The sequence below is a fragment of the Bombina bombina genome, chromosome 1, assembly GCF_027579735.1.
Source record: "Bombina bombina isolate aBomBom1 chromosome 1, aBomBom1.pri, whole genome shotgun sequence".
Classification (NCBI taxonomy): domain Eukaryota; kingdom Metazoa; phylum Chordata; class Amphibia; order Anura; family Bombinatoridae; genus Bombina; species Bombina bombina.
The window spans coordinates 92,541,599-92,557,380 of record NC_069499.1 but is presented as its reverse complement, the minus strand read 5'-3'; the positions used below and the strand labels follow the sequence as shown (position 1 = coordinate 92,557,380).

At 36.1% G+C, this 15,782-nt stretch overlaps 1 protein-coding gene across 1 annotated transcript in view; it reads right to left on the bottom strand.

Annotated features, from left to right (window-relative positions):
* LOC128636348 (serine protease inhibitor A6) overlaps positions 1-3,521 on the bottom strand; it is a 64,047-nt gene extending 60,526 nt beyond the window's left edge. Inside the window, exon 1 of the mRNA XM_053689375.1 lies at positions 3,380-3,521. The gene's annotated coding sequence lies outside the window, so the exon portion shown is untranslated. The remainder of the gene's footprint in view (positions 1-3,379) is intronic.
* Positions 3,522-15,782: the final 12,261 nt, after the last annotated feature.

Sequence of the window (15,782 nt, the reverse complement as noted above, 5' to 3'; positions counted from 1 at the left end):
TATTTTACCTCAAATTTCTTTAATGGGTTTATTGCGTTGTGGGCTTTGGCAGTCTAGGGGTTAATAATTTTACTTAGTTTATTGCGTTGTGGGCTTTGGGGGATTAGGAGTTAATAGTTTTAATAGGTAGTTTGCGATGTTGGGGTTGGCGGATTTAGGGGTTAATAATTTAATTATTACTTGCGGTGTGGGTTTGATGGCGGATATAGGGGTTAATACACTTTATTAGTTATTGCGGTGGGGGATTGCGGTTGACAGGTAGATAGACATTGCACATGCGTTAGGTGTTAGTTTATTTTTGCAGGCATTTTCGGGAGTTACGGTGCCCCCATACTCAGCGCAAGGCCTGCTACGGTTGCCTTTTATGACGAGGTTAAAATGGAGTAAGATTTCTCCATTTTCGCCATGTAAGTCCTTGCGCTGGATATTGGATACCGATTTGCGGCGCGGTCCCATGTTAGCCTATGGGAGTAAAAATTGCGGCCGATGGTGAAATATACGTGCCGAATTTATATGCAGCGCTGTACATAGGATACCAAACCTGCGCAAAAAACGGTGTTGCCGGCTTTTGCGGGCGACGCTGCATATGTAATGAGCCCCAGATGTAAAGAAAATATTTAGATTTGCATGATGACTTTTTCTCGTTCTTCAGCCTTAAAATATTTTTAATATAATGATGACAGTTTTATGTGTTTTATTTAAAGTTATTATCATCTCCCTACAAGCTCAGTTCATGACATGAGAACTGGGAAGGTGTGCACTTTTCTTATAATTTTGTGTCAATATATGCCTAGTTTTATTTTATGTTACCCAAACTATTAAAAACAATCCTAAACAAACATTCTAATTATTTATAAAAATTTGTGAGCATGTCTCATATTTTAGTTTTTTGTTTTTTTGTTTGGCAACTGGGTAATTACTGTGAATTGAACAAATGCAATGGAAAACCCATTTTAATATGTAATGCTGCAATGGTCAAACGGTTTTAAAATTACAGTATTTGAAAAATAATTAACATTTTGACAAATATTAAAGAATATGCAGCTAAAGTTTTTAATTTGAGAGAGAACCCCTGTGTTTTGCTTTCCTATTGTGAACTGTACTAGTGTTGTAACGTTCTCACAAAGCTCACTGTTTTCCTACACTCCTGGCACATTGTTTTAGCTGCCTAAGTTGACTTGTCAGGGAGCAGTGACAAGTCACATGTTTATATCTACAAATGCAGTGGATCTTTAATATCTTAGAAATAATGTAATGTTAAACTATCTCCTGCTTCATAATAAAACGTTTTAACAGGACATTAAAGTCAAAATTCAATGTTCATGATTTACAACTTTCCAATTTACATTATCAACTTTGCTTTGTCCTTTTGGTATTTTTTGATGAAGAATAAACCTAGGTAGGCTGATAGTAGCTTAGGAGTGTGCACGGATTTTTAGCACATTATGGCAGCAAAGTTTGTAACCATGTATAGCATTGCTATAAACATTGTTGCAAACACAGCTGCCAGATGGCTAAAGACACATGCACGCTCCTGAACTCACCTAGGATTACTCTTTAACAAAGGATACCAAGAGAACTACGCAAAATTTGAGGATTGAAGTAAAATCCAATCCATTTACGTTTAATATTAACTTTACAGTAGATAGATTTTAGGGGCATATAAAAACCAGAAGTCTGCCCATATTTGCTTCTTAAGACCTCTGCTGCTTAACCTGTCCCCCACCTAAATGGTGGCGATTTAAATCATCCCAATCCGATTGGGAAGATTGACAGCCCCTTCCAGTTGCCGATTGGCTGCCAGTGAGCATTAGGCAGTATTGTATAAACATTGCTTAAATGCAGACTGCATATGCTGTCTGTTTGCAGCGAGGTCCAGCGGACATGATAAATGGAGCCCCATAAATCAACCAACCTTTCTGCAAAGAAGTGTTCCCTCCTTTTTGAAGTTGTGACTCCATTTTCTGGAGTCACCATTCTGGTGAAATGCTCTTATGTTCAGCAAATCCCTTAAAGGGACAGTCTAGTGAAAATTAAACTTTCATTATTAAGATAGGGTATGTAATTTTAAGTGACTTTCCCATTTAGTTTTATTATCAAATGTACTTTGTTATCTTGGTATTCTTAGTTGAAAGCTAAACCTAGGTAGGCTCATATGCTAATATCTAAGCCCTTGAAGGCTGCCTCTTATCACATTCTTTTTTATGTGCTAGCTCATGTGAGCCTTATAGATAACATTGTGCTGACGCTTGGGAGTTAACACAACACAGCACTAATTGGCTAAAATGCAAGTCAATAGATAATAAATAGAAAGTCATGTGATCAGGGGGCAGTCTGCAGAGACTTAGATGCAAAGCAATCTCAGTGGTAAAAAGTGCATTATTATAACTGTGTTGGTTATGCAAAACTGGGGAAAGGGTAATAAAGGGATTATCTATCTTTTAAAACAATAAACATTCTAGTGTAGACTGTCCCTTTAATTTGAGTATATTGTTCTGATATTCATTGCACTGCAAGCAAATCCTTTTCTCTTTTTCTTGACTTCCGAAGTTCAGAAAGATTGAACTAGGTAGGTCTAGGTCCCTCCTAATGTTAACACTAACGTGCTACACTTGTTTGTTAGTCCTAGACAGATATAATATGAAGAGCAAGACACAGACAGGAAATAAATCTATATTTTACATGAATGCATGTAGATAAAGGGTCAGTAAAATCAAACATTCATGATTCACAAGAAACATACAATTGTAAACAACTTTGCAAATTACTTTTCTAATCAGTTTTGGTTAGTTCACTTGTATCCTTTATTAAAGAGTAATCCTCGATGAGCTCAGGATTGTGCATGTGTCCTTGACTATTTGGCAGCAGTGTTTGCAACAATGGGGCCGATTTACTAATGTCTGCCGTCAGCATTTATCATTGCACAAGCATTTCTTATGCTTATGCTGCTTCTTAACTTACGTTTCTGGTGAGCCTGGCAGCTCTCGCGGAATCTATTGCCTTCGCAGCATGTTAAATCGGCCCCAGTTTTTATAACAATTATATACATAGTTGCAAATATTGATGCCAGAGAGTGTCTATAGCATTCTGTGGCAGCAGTGTATGTAACTATATATAACATTGACATAAACATTGTTGCAAACACAGCTGTCAGGTAGCTAAAGACACGTGATACATTTTTAACAAAGGATACAAGAGAACTATGCAAAAAGTGTTAATAGAAGTACATTGGAATGTTGTTTAAAAGCCTATGCTCTATCCAATCTTTTAAAGTTTAATTTTGACTTTACTGTCCCTTTAATTTCATTTTGTTAAATTTCATTTGGGGGTAATAACTCTCAAGGCATTTCACTTTAAAGAATAACATTTGTCAAATTACCGTTTGGTGATAGTAGACAGTTCCCTTCAGCATGCGGGAGCTTTATTCTTTAAAGTTCAGACTATTTATAGTCAGTGCGGGGTTACTGCTGGGCTGTGATCATATTGGTTCTGGAAAATATCTGGCTGCATATATAAAAAAAATAAAAAATCCATTACCTGAAAAGAAAAACAAATAAAAGTGTTTCAAAATGTTGAATACATTTGCATTTATGAAATACTGTGATGAAATACAAATTTCATGCCATATTTACAAAGCTGTAAATAATTAACTTACTACTCTGGCATAAGGTATGTCCTTTCTTGGATATTACAGAACACTAACTAATTATAATATTTTTATATTATTATACAAGTGAAATATATAAAAAAGTACATAGTTTTGTGTAATAGTGTAACCAAAAGCAGAGAATCTTCAAACTCAAGTACTACATAAAAGCTACACAGATTTCCAAGATAGAGAGTGTTTTAAAACACACAACATTTGATTTGATGCACCACAAATAAGTGTAACTAATCAAAATTATATCAAAGTTGACTGTTGCTGAAAATTCCTAGGTCATGGATACAAAAGATGCATCATCTATCAAAACTCCTACAAGCCTGCAGTGAAAAAAATATGATGAAAAAGTAGGGAAGTTTCACAGTATAAATAGAAAATAATTTTAGTTTTAACCTATCGTTATGTTTTTATGCAGATAAAATGCGCTGCAGCCAATTCAAACCATAAGACCCTGCAGCCCAATCAGAGGAAAGACCACTTCTTTGTTTTATCCAGATTAAAAAAGCTTTAACCTGCAGAGAAACAACATATTCATCCACAATAGGACAGTAGGACTCTTTTAATTACCTTAAACTATAATTTTCATATATCACTTCTGTGTCAGTGAAATACACAAGTAAACCAGGAGGGCACAGTCAAAATTGTCCCTGAACCCTGTATAAAATAGGTGTGTTAGTGAACAGCTGCATACATCATCTCAATGACATGACAAATTAGCAGTATAAGAAGATAAAAATAAATAAATCGTTCATTCAACAGTTTTGCTTCATCAATTGGTAATTTACAAACTGCAGAAGACACAGCTGCCCAGATTACAAGTGGAGCTCTTTTTATAGTGCAGGGTGCAATATCAATATCGCTGGACTGCGCTAAAATCAGAGCTAGAACACAAATTGATATCACAAGTCCATGTAGAACAGAATTACCAGAGAAGGTTTAGCGTGTCTGATATTCCTTTAAAGCGCCCTATACTTTCATTGATATTGCAACAGCAATAAACATCACTCATATAAAGGCCTAGATTTGGAGTTTGGCGGTAGATGGGCTGTTAACGCTACGCGGGCTTTTTTCTGGCCGCACCATAAAATTAACTCTGGTATCGAGAGTTCAAAAAAATGCTGCGTTAGGCTCCAAAAAAGGAGCGTAGAGCATTTTTACCGCAAATGCAACTCTCGATACCAGAGTTGCTTACGGACGCGGCCAGCCTCAAAAACGTGCTCGTGCACGATTCCCCCATAGGATACAATGGGGCTGTTTGAGCTGAAAAAAAACCTAACACCTGCAAAAAAGCAGCGTTCAGCTCCTAACGCAGCCCCATTGTTTCCTATGGGGAAACACTTCCTACGTCTGCACCTAACACTCTAACATGTACCCCGAGTCTAAACACCCCTACCCTTACACTTATTAACCCCTAATCTGCCGCCCCCGCTATCGCTGACCCCTGCATTATATTATTAACCCCTAATCTTCCGCTCCGTAAACCGCCGCTACTTACATTATCCCTATGTACCCCTAATCTGCTGCCCCTAACACCGCCGACCCCTATATTATATTTATTAACCCCTAATCTGCCCCCCTCAACGTCGCCGACACCTGCCTACACTTATTAACCCCTAATCTGCCGAGCGTACCTGAGCGCTACTATAATAAGTTATTAACCCCTAATCCGCCTCACTAACCCTATCATAAATAGTATTAACCCCTAATCTGCCCTCCCTAACATCGCCGACACCTAACTTCAATTATTAACCCCTAATCTGACGACCGGAGCTCATCGCTACTATAATAAATGGATTAACCCCTAAAGCTAAGTCTAACCCTAACACTAACACCCCCCTAACTTAAATATAATTTAAATCTAACGAAATTAATTAACTCTTATTAAATAAATTATTCCTATTTAAAGCTAAATACTTACCTGTAAAATAAATCCTAATATAGCTACAATATAAATTATAATTACATTGTAGCTATTTTAGGATTAATATTTATTTTACAGGCAACTTGGTAATTATTTTAACCAGGTACAATAGCTATTAAATAGTTAAGAACTATTTAATAGTTACCTAGTTAAAATAATAACAAAATTACCTGTAAAATAAATCCTAACCTAAGTTATAATTAAACCTAACACTGCCCTATCAATAAATTAATTAAATAAAATACCTACAATTACCTACAATTAACCTAACACTACACTATCAATAAATAAATTAAATACAATTGCTACAAATAACTACAATTACATAAACTAACTAAAGTACAAAAAATAAAAAAGAACTAAGTTACAAAAAATAACAAAATATTTACAAACATAAGAAAAATATTACAACAATTTTAAACTAATTACACCTACTCTAAGCCCCCTAATAAAATAACAAAAAATGCCCTACCCTATTCTAAATTAATAGAGTTAAAAGCTCTTTTACCTTACCAGCCCTGAACAGGGCCCTTTGCAGGGCATGCCCCAAGAAAATCAGCTCTTTTGCCTGTAAAAAAAACATACAATACCCCCCCCAACATTACAACCCACCACCCACATACCCCTAATCTAACCCAAACCCCCCTTAAATAAACCTAACACTAAGCCCCTGAAGATCTTCCTACCTTGTCTTCACCATCCAGGTATCACCGATCCGTCCTGGCATCCGGTGCTGAAGAGGTCCAGAAGAGGCTCCAAAGTCTTCCTCCTATCCGGCAAGAAGAGGACATCCGGACCGGCAAACATCTTCTCCAAGCGGCATCTTCGATCTTCTTCCATCCGGTGCGGAGCGGGTCCATCTTGAAGCAGCTGACGCGGATCCATCCTCTTCTTCCGGCGTCTCCCGACGAATGACGGTTCCTTTAAGGGACGTCATCCAAGATGGCGTCCCTCGAATTCCGATTGGCTGATAGGATTCTATCAGCCAATCGGAATTAAGGTAGGAATATTCTGATTGGCTGATGGAATCAGCCAATCAGAATCAAGTTCAATCCTATTGGCTGATCCAATCAGCCAATCAGATTGAGCTCGCATTCTATTGGCTGTTCCTGCGGCCGCTAGCAGGGGGTGTCAATCAACCCGATCGTATAGGATCGGGTTGATTTCTGTCCGCTGCTTCAGAGCAGGCGGACAAGTTATGGAGCAACGGTGAGCCTGAAGGCTCGCACAGAAACAGGGGCATCAAGCTCCATACAGAGCTTGATAAATCGGCCCCCTAAAGTAACGTCTTAGGACTACAAAAAAGTTTCACAAAACACGTGTAAAACATATCATATATTGACATATTTAATATAAAATATAAGTTTATTATTGAAAATATGTTGAAAAAGGGTTTAAAAGGGATAAGGTGTTTGACTAGAAACGGCTCACGGCATGAGAACGAGGCTCCCATTGGAGCCTAAGGATGCAAGCTCTTGTGAGCACAATGCTTCCGTGCAATGCGAATGTGAGGTCATGTTGCATTGCACCTCACTTGTAATAATAGCTAATTTTAGTGTTCACTGGTAATACTCAGTTGAGCGCAAATATCGCTTTATCGCAAGCGATATTTTGTGCTTAACTTGTAATCTTGCCCTATATGTTTTTATAATAAACCTATTTATAGTTAGAATATTTTTTTTTATTTAATTTTTTTTTTAAATATATATACAGTGTATAAATATATATACAGTGTATATATATATATATATCTATATATATATATATATATATATATATATATAGCCAAGTTATATAGTATGTGCACTCTCACCAGCCAACTTCAGCTTGTCAGGGTGCTTTAATCGGGTATATACAATATGCAAAAAAATAAGCACTCTCTGGACTTTGGACATTAGTGACAAACCAAATGTTTATTGTGATGTTTCGGGACAGCAAACGTCACAAGGTCAGAGGAAGGGGCATTTGCTGTCCCGAAACGTCACAATAAACATTTGGTTTGTCACAGATGTCCGGAGTCCAGAGAGTACTTATTTTTTTGCATATTGTATATATATATATATATATATATATATACACATATATACATACTAGTGGTAAAACCTGTGTACACGGGCCAAAATGTTTAATGAAAGAAATATACCTATCCATTTCTATCCCTCTATTCATCTATCCCCCCTATTCATTTGTCCCTGTCCCTATCCCCCTGTCCCTATCTGCCTGTCCCCCTATCCCCCTGTCCCCCTGTCCCCATCCCCTGCCCCTATCCCCTTTTCCCCCTATCCTGCTGTCCCCCTGTCCCTATCCCCCTTTCCAATAACTAAAATTACAAAAAATAAAAAAGCTAAGATTACTGAAAAAAACAAACTTCATTATCCAAAATAAAAAATAAATATTTCTAATCTAATACCCCTTTTTTTTTTAAAAAAAAAAAGCCACCCCAAAATAAACCCTAATCTAAAATAAACTACCAATAGCCCTTTAAATGGCCTTTTGTAGGGCATTGCCCTTAGTTAAACAGCTCTTTTACCTAAAAAATTACTAATCCACCCTCTAACATTAAAACCCCCACCCACCAAACCCCCCAAAATAAAAAAAACTAACACTAATAAACCTAAACTACCCATTGCGCCTAAAGGGGCATTTGTATGGGCATTGCCCTTAAAAGGGCATTCAGCTCTTTTTTACTGTCCTTAAAAGGGCAGTCAGCTCTTTTTCAAATTGCCCAAAAAACCCTAATTAACATTTTTATTTTTTTTAAAAAAACCTAACACTAAAGCCCCAAATAGGTACTCACGTTTCCTGAAGTCCGGCAGAGAAGGTCTTCTTCCAGGCGGGTCCATCATCTTCATCCACAGATGTGGCGATCCTTGGCAGCCGGTGGTGGTCCTCAGCGGAGGCTCCTCTTCATGCGATCGCCTGCCGCACACTGAAAATTAATTACAAGGTACCCCATATTTATTGGGGTTTTTTGCATTTCTATTGGCTGACATTTTCACATCAGTCAATAGGATGAGAGCAAGTGAAATCCAATTGGCTGTTCACCAGATTAGATTAGGGGGTGTTTTTATTTTGGGGGGGCTTTTTTATTTTTATAGGGATTAGGTTTAATTTTTTAATTTTGAATAATGTGGTTTATTATTTTTTGTAATGTTAGCCTTTTTTTATTTTCTGTAATTTTAGAATAATTTAATGTTCTGTTAGGATATTTTAATTGTAATGTAGTATTTTATTTTTTTAAGTAATTAAGGGATTAATTTAGGGGGTGTTAGGTTAGGGGGCTTAGTTATTAAATTATTTTTTTGCGTTGTGGGGGTTGTCGGTTTAGGAGTTAATAGGTAAATTAGGTTTAATGCGTTGGGGGGGTTGCGGATTAGGGGTTAATAGATGTATTAGTTAGTTTGCGATGTTGGGTTTTGCGTATTTAGGGGTTAATAATTTTATTAGTTTTTTGTTTTTTTTCTTAATACTTTATGTGGACGGTTATTATTTTTGCTTTAAATACTTATTGCGGGCGGTTAGTTTTTTAAAAAATATTTATTGCAGGCGGTTAGTTTTTTTTTAATAATTAATGCAGGTGGTTCTTTTTTTTTTTTTTTTTTTGTAATGCTCGGTTTGCCTTCGCTGCATCCCGGTGGATTCCGAAAATGGCAGGGTGGTGAAAGAATCCACTTTCACAAGAACTGCTTGTGCAATAATAAATGCCGACAGCATATGCATATGCTGTCGGCATTCATCAATGTCTGTCGGACATAATCCGCTGAGCGGATCATGTCGGACAGACCGATGATAAATCGGCCCCTATGTGTGAAGGGAGTTAGCGTTGTTGTGTTATACGACCCTCAGATGTAAGCCTGTAAGTCTTTCGAGCAATAATTTTTTACTTTCATCTTGTAATACCAGCGCGAACAGTTTTCTAATAATAAATAGTTTTCAACCACTTTCTAATATTAATGCAGCAACCTCTTCTAGAGAAAAGAGAACAGTGGAAAGAGCGTCCAGTGTGCAGCAATATCTTCAGCCTTAGTCAAATAAAGCTCAGCACATGACCGTCTCTCAGGCAGTTTGTGAAGAAGGCTTTATATAAAATAACACGAAGGCCTCTAGTTATCAATGTCTGTCGGATCAGGTCCGACAGACATCGCTGAATACGTCGAGCAATACGCTCACCGTATTCAGCATTGCACCAGCAGCTCACAAGAGCTGCTGGGGCAACGCCGCCCCCTGCAGACTCGCGGCCAATAGGCCGCCAGCAGGGAGGTGTCAATCAACCCGATCGTACTCGATCGGGTTGATTTGATTTCCGGGGATGTCAGTCCGCCTGCTCAGAGCAGGCGGACAGGTTATGGAGCAGCGGTCTTTGTGACCGCTGCTTCATAACTGCTGTTTCTGGCGAGCCTGCAGGCTCGCCAGAAACACGGGGCATCAAGCTCCATTCGGAGCTTGATACATATGCCCCATAACCTTAAACAATGTTTTTTTAAGCATCATTCATTGTGCTTATTCGAATTATGAATGTAAATGTATTTTTCTAAAATTCAAATGTATTATTGAAATATCTATCTCTCTATCTATCTATCTATCTATCTATCTATCTCTCTATCTATCTATCTATCTATCTATCTATATATATATATATATATCTATCTCTCTATCTATCTATCTCTCTATCTATCTATCTATCTATCTCTCTATCTCTCTATCTCTCTCTCTCTCTCTCTCTCTCTATCTATCTCTCTATCTATCTTTCATCTATCTATCTATCTATCTATCTATCTATCTTTCATCTATCTACTGTCGGCTAATGTTTTCCATGGCATATTAATATTATGAAAAATAAATATTATTCCTAAACAAATAAAAAAATAAAACATGCCAAAAATACCCCAAAACCTTTTTTAAATCACTACAATACTTTAAAATATATAGCATCGCATTATACAATAAGATACATATTAGTAAATCATTGTATGTACATGTATTCACACAGCTGCTATAAGTTTAATAGAAAGTTGTTTTTTTTGTCTTCTTTATTAGCAAGATAGATTGCAGACATAAGGCATTTATAGGAGTTCCCATAGGAGTAACCTGTATTTTAGTGCAGGGTGCAATATCAATATTGCTGGACTGCGCTACAATTTGAGTTAGAGCTCAAATTGATATCAGCACCAAAGTTTGTAGCGATCTCACCGAAAATGAGCAAGGAGAGAAGGTATAAAGTGTAAAAACGATCCTTTTATTTCATCTGTTTAAAATCACAAAAAAGGCACAGGACACAGCTGACGCGTTTCCTGCCTCAGAGGCAGTTCATCAGAGCTAGCAAACAAGCATCACTTACAGCTGTTAAATACTTAGAGTAGGAGGTATTTCAACCAATCACAACTTATTCAAAACCTTCACAAGTTTAACCCATTCAATACCTCCAATCCAAAGATCATTACATTTTATACAAAAATATATACATAATCCTATAACAACTACTCAGAGGGCTCATTCAAAAAAAAAAAAAAAGTACAATTTAAAAAATAAGACATTCAAAAAGAAATAGGAACAACCTATTGCAAAACGATATTTCTCATATGCTATAAATTTAGATGATCCTGGGACAAGAAACACACAGAGGTTGCAGACAAATAACATGAATACAATGTAAGAGTCAAATGCCACATAGTCATTAATAATTGTCCAATCTCTGCGTATCTATCGCCCAACATCATATCATATTTTAACAAAGAGCGTTTTAACTAAATGGGATATTGGTTGTTACACAGTCACATGTATCACAAAGATATACACAGACTAACACGCAGAATCTGGAAGAAAAAGCATAGACATGTCAAATGTAATTTGTATATAAACAATATAAGATCTAACATAGAATGGAATAATTATAACTAGTTCCTATCTATGAATAATTTGACATCGCTAATCTTATTTATACCATTAGGTGATCCAGTTTTTAGTGTATAGATCCAAAAGACCTCCTTTCTACTAAAAGCTTGATATCTATCCCCTCCACGTATTCCTAAGGAAACTTGCTCTATTCCTTGGAAACTAAAATGGCCCAAATTACTATTATGGAGTGCAAAGTGTTTAGCCACTGGTGTCTTGGGTATTTCTGCCTCTATTGATAGTAAATGCTCCCTTATCCTGTCTTTTAAAAATCTTGAGGTGAGTCCTACATATTGAAAATTACAATATAGACAAGTAATAAGGTAAACAACATATGTAGAGTTAGAATCTATGCGATCCCTGATTTTAAATGATTTACCTGTATTGGTTGAAATTAAACTGTCACTTGGTTTTGCAAACTCACAACATTTGCAAGGCCTGCCACCACATCTATAGAAACCATTTTTTTAGATAACCAATTTTTGTTCTCTTTTTGATTAATTTTGGAACTGAAATTCTTCATAACTTTATCACCGATGGTTTCAGATTTCCTAGAGACAAAATTACACATGGCAGAAATAGATTGTAAATCTTTGTCATTTTCTAATATCGGCAACCTTTTTTCTTATAATGTTGCAAATATCATTATACTGTTTGCTAAATTTTGTTACAAAATTTATACCACTAATACCTGAACTTTTCTTGATATTATCTTTCAATAAATTATCCCTATTGTAGTGGGAAACCTGTTCAGATATTTTCTTTAGATCACAAGACCTGTATCCCCTATCTATTAAACGTGATGTCAAATCATTAGCATGTTTCTAATAATTTTCAAGATTAGTGCAATTGCGTCTTTGCCTTATGTATTGATCTTTGGTTATACCCTTTTTTAAATGGTGTTGCCTGTTATATCTTTTCTGTAAACCTGTGTTGTCACTTTATCTTCATGATGACAGATCAACACATCTAGGTATGGTATATTATTCTCTGAGGCCTCAAATGTGAATCTTAGATTTCCCACATTATTATTTAAGTAATCAAGAAATGTTTCTAATACTTGGTTAGAGCCATCCCACACTATCAAGATATCATCAATATATCTAGTGTACATTTTGATGTTATCTCTAAACTCATTATGTTCACTAAATATAGTCTCAAAATTTGCAAGGTAGAGATTCGCATACGATGGGGCAAATTTCGCCCCCATCGCAGTACCCCTTAGTTGTAGAAAAAATTCTCCATTAAAGATAAAAAAGTTATGTTCTAACAGGAAAGAGATGGCTTGTAGAATGAAATTAATTAAATTAATATCATACTCTGAATACTTTTCTAACATTCTCTTAATTGCACTAATTCCCAAATCATGAGGAATACATGAATATAAGGATATAGCATCAATGGTTACAAATTTGTAACCATCTCTCCATGTGAAATTTTGTAGTAGTCTCAACAAATGTTTCGTGCCTCTAAGGAAACCTGGTAAAGATTGTACAACTGGTTGAAGTTGTGCATCAACCCATTGTCCCAGTCCCAATCTCTCTCCCAGGGAGCCAATAGCAGAAATGATTGGTCTCCCTGTGGGATTTTCCAACGATTTATGTATTTTTGGTAGAATCTTGAATACCGGAACGCTAGGTGCATCAATATAAATAAATTCTCCAGTTTTGGTGGTCAATATTAAATCCTCTATTCCTATATCCAATAGATGTTTTAACTCTCTCTGATACTTAACTGTTGTATTAAACGTTAATTTTTTATATGTATGTATATCCCTCAGTTGTCTATATACTTCAGTTAAATATTGATCTTTATTCAGTATCACTATTGAACCACCCTTATCTGAATTGACAATTACCAAATTAGGATTATTTTTTAGAGTATTAACTGCAGCTATCTCTTTTCTATTCAAATTGTTATATGAATGTGTTTCTTTCTGATTTTTTATATTAGTTTGTTCAGATAGAGTTATCAAATCTTGCTCTAATATAGAATGGAACACCTCTATAACATCATTAAGGGCATTTATTGGGTAAAAGACATGTTTTTTTAACTCTTTAATTTGTTGTTGTCTACCTGTACTTTCCAACAATGCATTATCCCTTTGTAGATCACATAATGAGACAATGTCACATAGTACCTCAAAATCACAATTATCATTAAGTACTGGAGCCCAAACATGCTCAGTATTCACAGTGTTGGCTGCATTTAGATCTTTAAAATGCTTTTTTAAGGTAATTTTTCTGACAAATTTATTGATGTCCAAAATGGTATCAAATAGATTGAAGTCTCTTGTTGGCGAAAAACCCAGACCTTTAGATAGAACTGTTTCCTCATAGTGACTCAAATGGATGCCAGATATATTTATTATTTTTATTTTTTTCTGTTCTTTTTCTTCCACTGGGTCCTGCGGCTTGGATAGCGTTGTATTTGGGTGGCACTCTCCTCTATAAGATCTTCTTGTGCCTCCTCTTTTTTCTCTTTTGCATTTTTCTTGTGACCAACTTCGTTTTTTGGCTTTGCTCCCAGGTCCCCCTGTGATCTAATAGGAGTTGAAGTTGTGGGTGCAGCAAGGTTAGGAGTGATTGAAACATTAGAGGTTGTTGATAACACAGAAGTGGATTCATTAGTGCTTGTAGTATTTTCAAAGCTTGTGAATGTCACTTTCTTTTGGTTCTTATTCCCTTTATTTTTATTATTATTTCCCTTCTTTCTTTGTTCTCTTCTCTCAATACTCCAATTGTAAACAACATCCAAATCATAGTCTTTACAATCTCTCTCATACATTTTATATTTACCATCTGACAATTGTGTCATCCAGTTGTTTTTGGTAGGGAATCATTCTTTCATCCTCTTTATATTCCTCTAATTCTTTATCCAATGTTTCAATTTCACACAGTACACCACTTCGTTGTTCTTTCTTAAACTTGACCAATTTACCCATAAGAATCAGTGAACAGTCAGACAAAGATTCATTCCAATCACTCATAAATTCAGGGAATTCTTTGTAGAAAGTTGGGAATTTTTTTATCCTTAACCCCCGCAGTATTTTCTTTTCTTCCAGATAGTGTTCCAAAAACTCAATATCCCACCATAACTTTAATTCTTTTATATGTACTTTCTCTTTGTTTGCAAATAGGGTTCCCAATTCTTTTTTGTTACTATCTGTTGCTGTGCCTTTAAATAGTTGCTGAAACCTATCTCTCCTGCTCTTGTTATCCATTTCAGCCATTCAATAGTTATCTTGGGTTATAATAATATTCTTGCACACACTTAGTTATAAATGGAGTAAAACATTCACAAATATGATCCAATATAGTTTTATAACTTTGTGTATGATTGCAACTTGTTATTCCAAAGCCCCGTGTTTACTACTCACTCTGGAGTCCCACTAGTGCGGTTAGTCTGTGTATATCTTTGTGATACATGTGACTGTGTAACAACCAATATCCCATTTAGTTAAAACGCTCTTTGTTAAAATATGATATGATGTTGGGCGATAGATACGCAGAGATTGGACAATTATTAATGACTATGTGGCATTTGACTCTTACATTGTATTCATGTTATTTGTCTGCAACCTCTGTGTGTTTCTTGTCCCAGGATCATCTAAATGTATAGCATATGAGAAATATCGTTTTGCAATAGGTTGTTCCTATTTCTTTTTGAATGTCTTATTTTTTAAATTGTACATTTTTTTTGAATGAGCCCTCTGAGTAGTTGTTATAGGATTATGTATATATTTTTGTATAAAATGTAATGATCTTTGGATTGGAGGTATTGAATGGGTTAAACTTGTGAAGGTTTTGAATAAGTTGTGATTGGTTGAAATACCTCCTACTCTAAGTATTTAACAGCTGTAAGTGATGCTTGTTTGCTAGCTCTGATGAACTGCCTCTGAGGCAGGAAACGCGTCAGCTGTGTCCTGTGCCTTTTTTGTGATTTTAAACAGATGAAATAAAAGGATCGTTTTTACACTTTATACCATCTCTCCTTGCTTATTTTCGGTGAGATCGCTACAAACTTTGGTGCTTTTGTCGTTTCTGTGTTTCTACGGGGGTATGGAGGATCCCTGTGATCTCACTGGTCAGCCGTGCTGGGTAACGTATTGCCGGTACTGGAACGAGGCTTTGTACTTCGCAGGTGATTTCGGCTTTACACGCCGCACTGAGTGAACAAGTGAGCATTTGTCACAATAGGAGGATTTCACGACGATATCAACTGTACTCCTAAGATACCGCTTGATGAGGGGTAAGCCTTTGTTCCTTATTATGTATTTTACCTTGGGTAAATGAAAACTTGAACTTT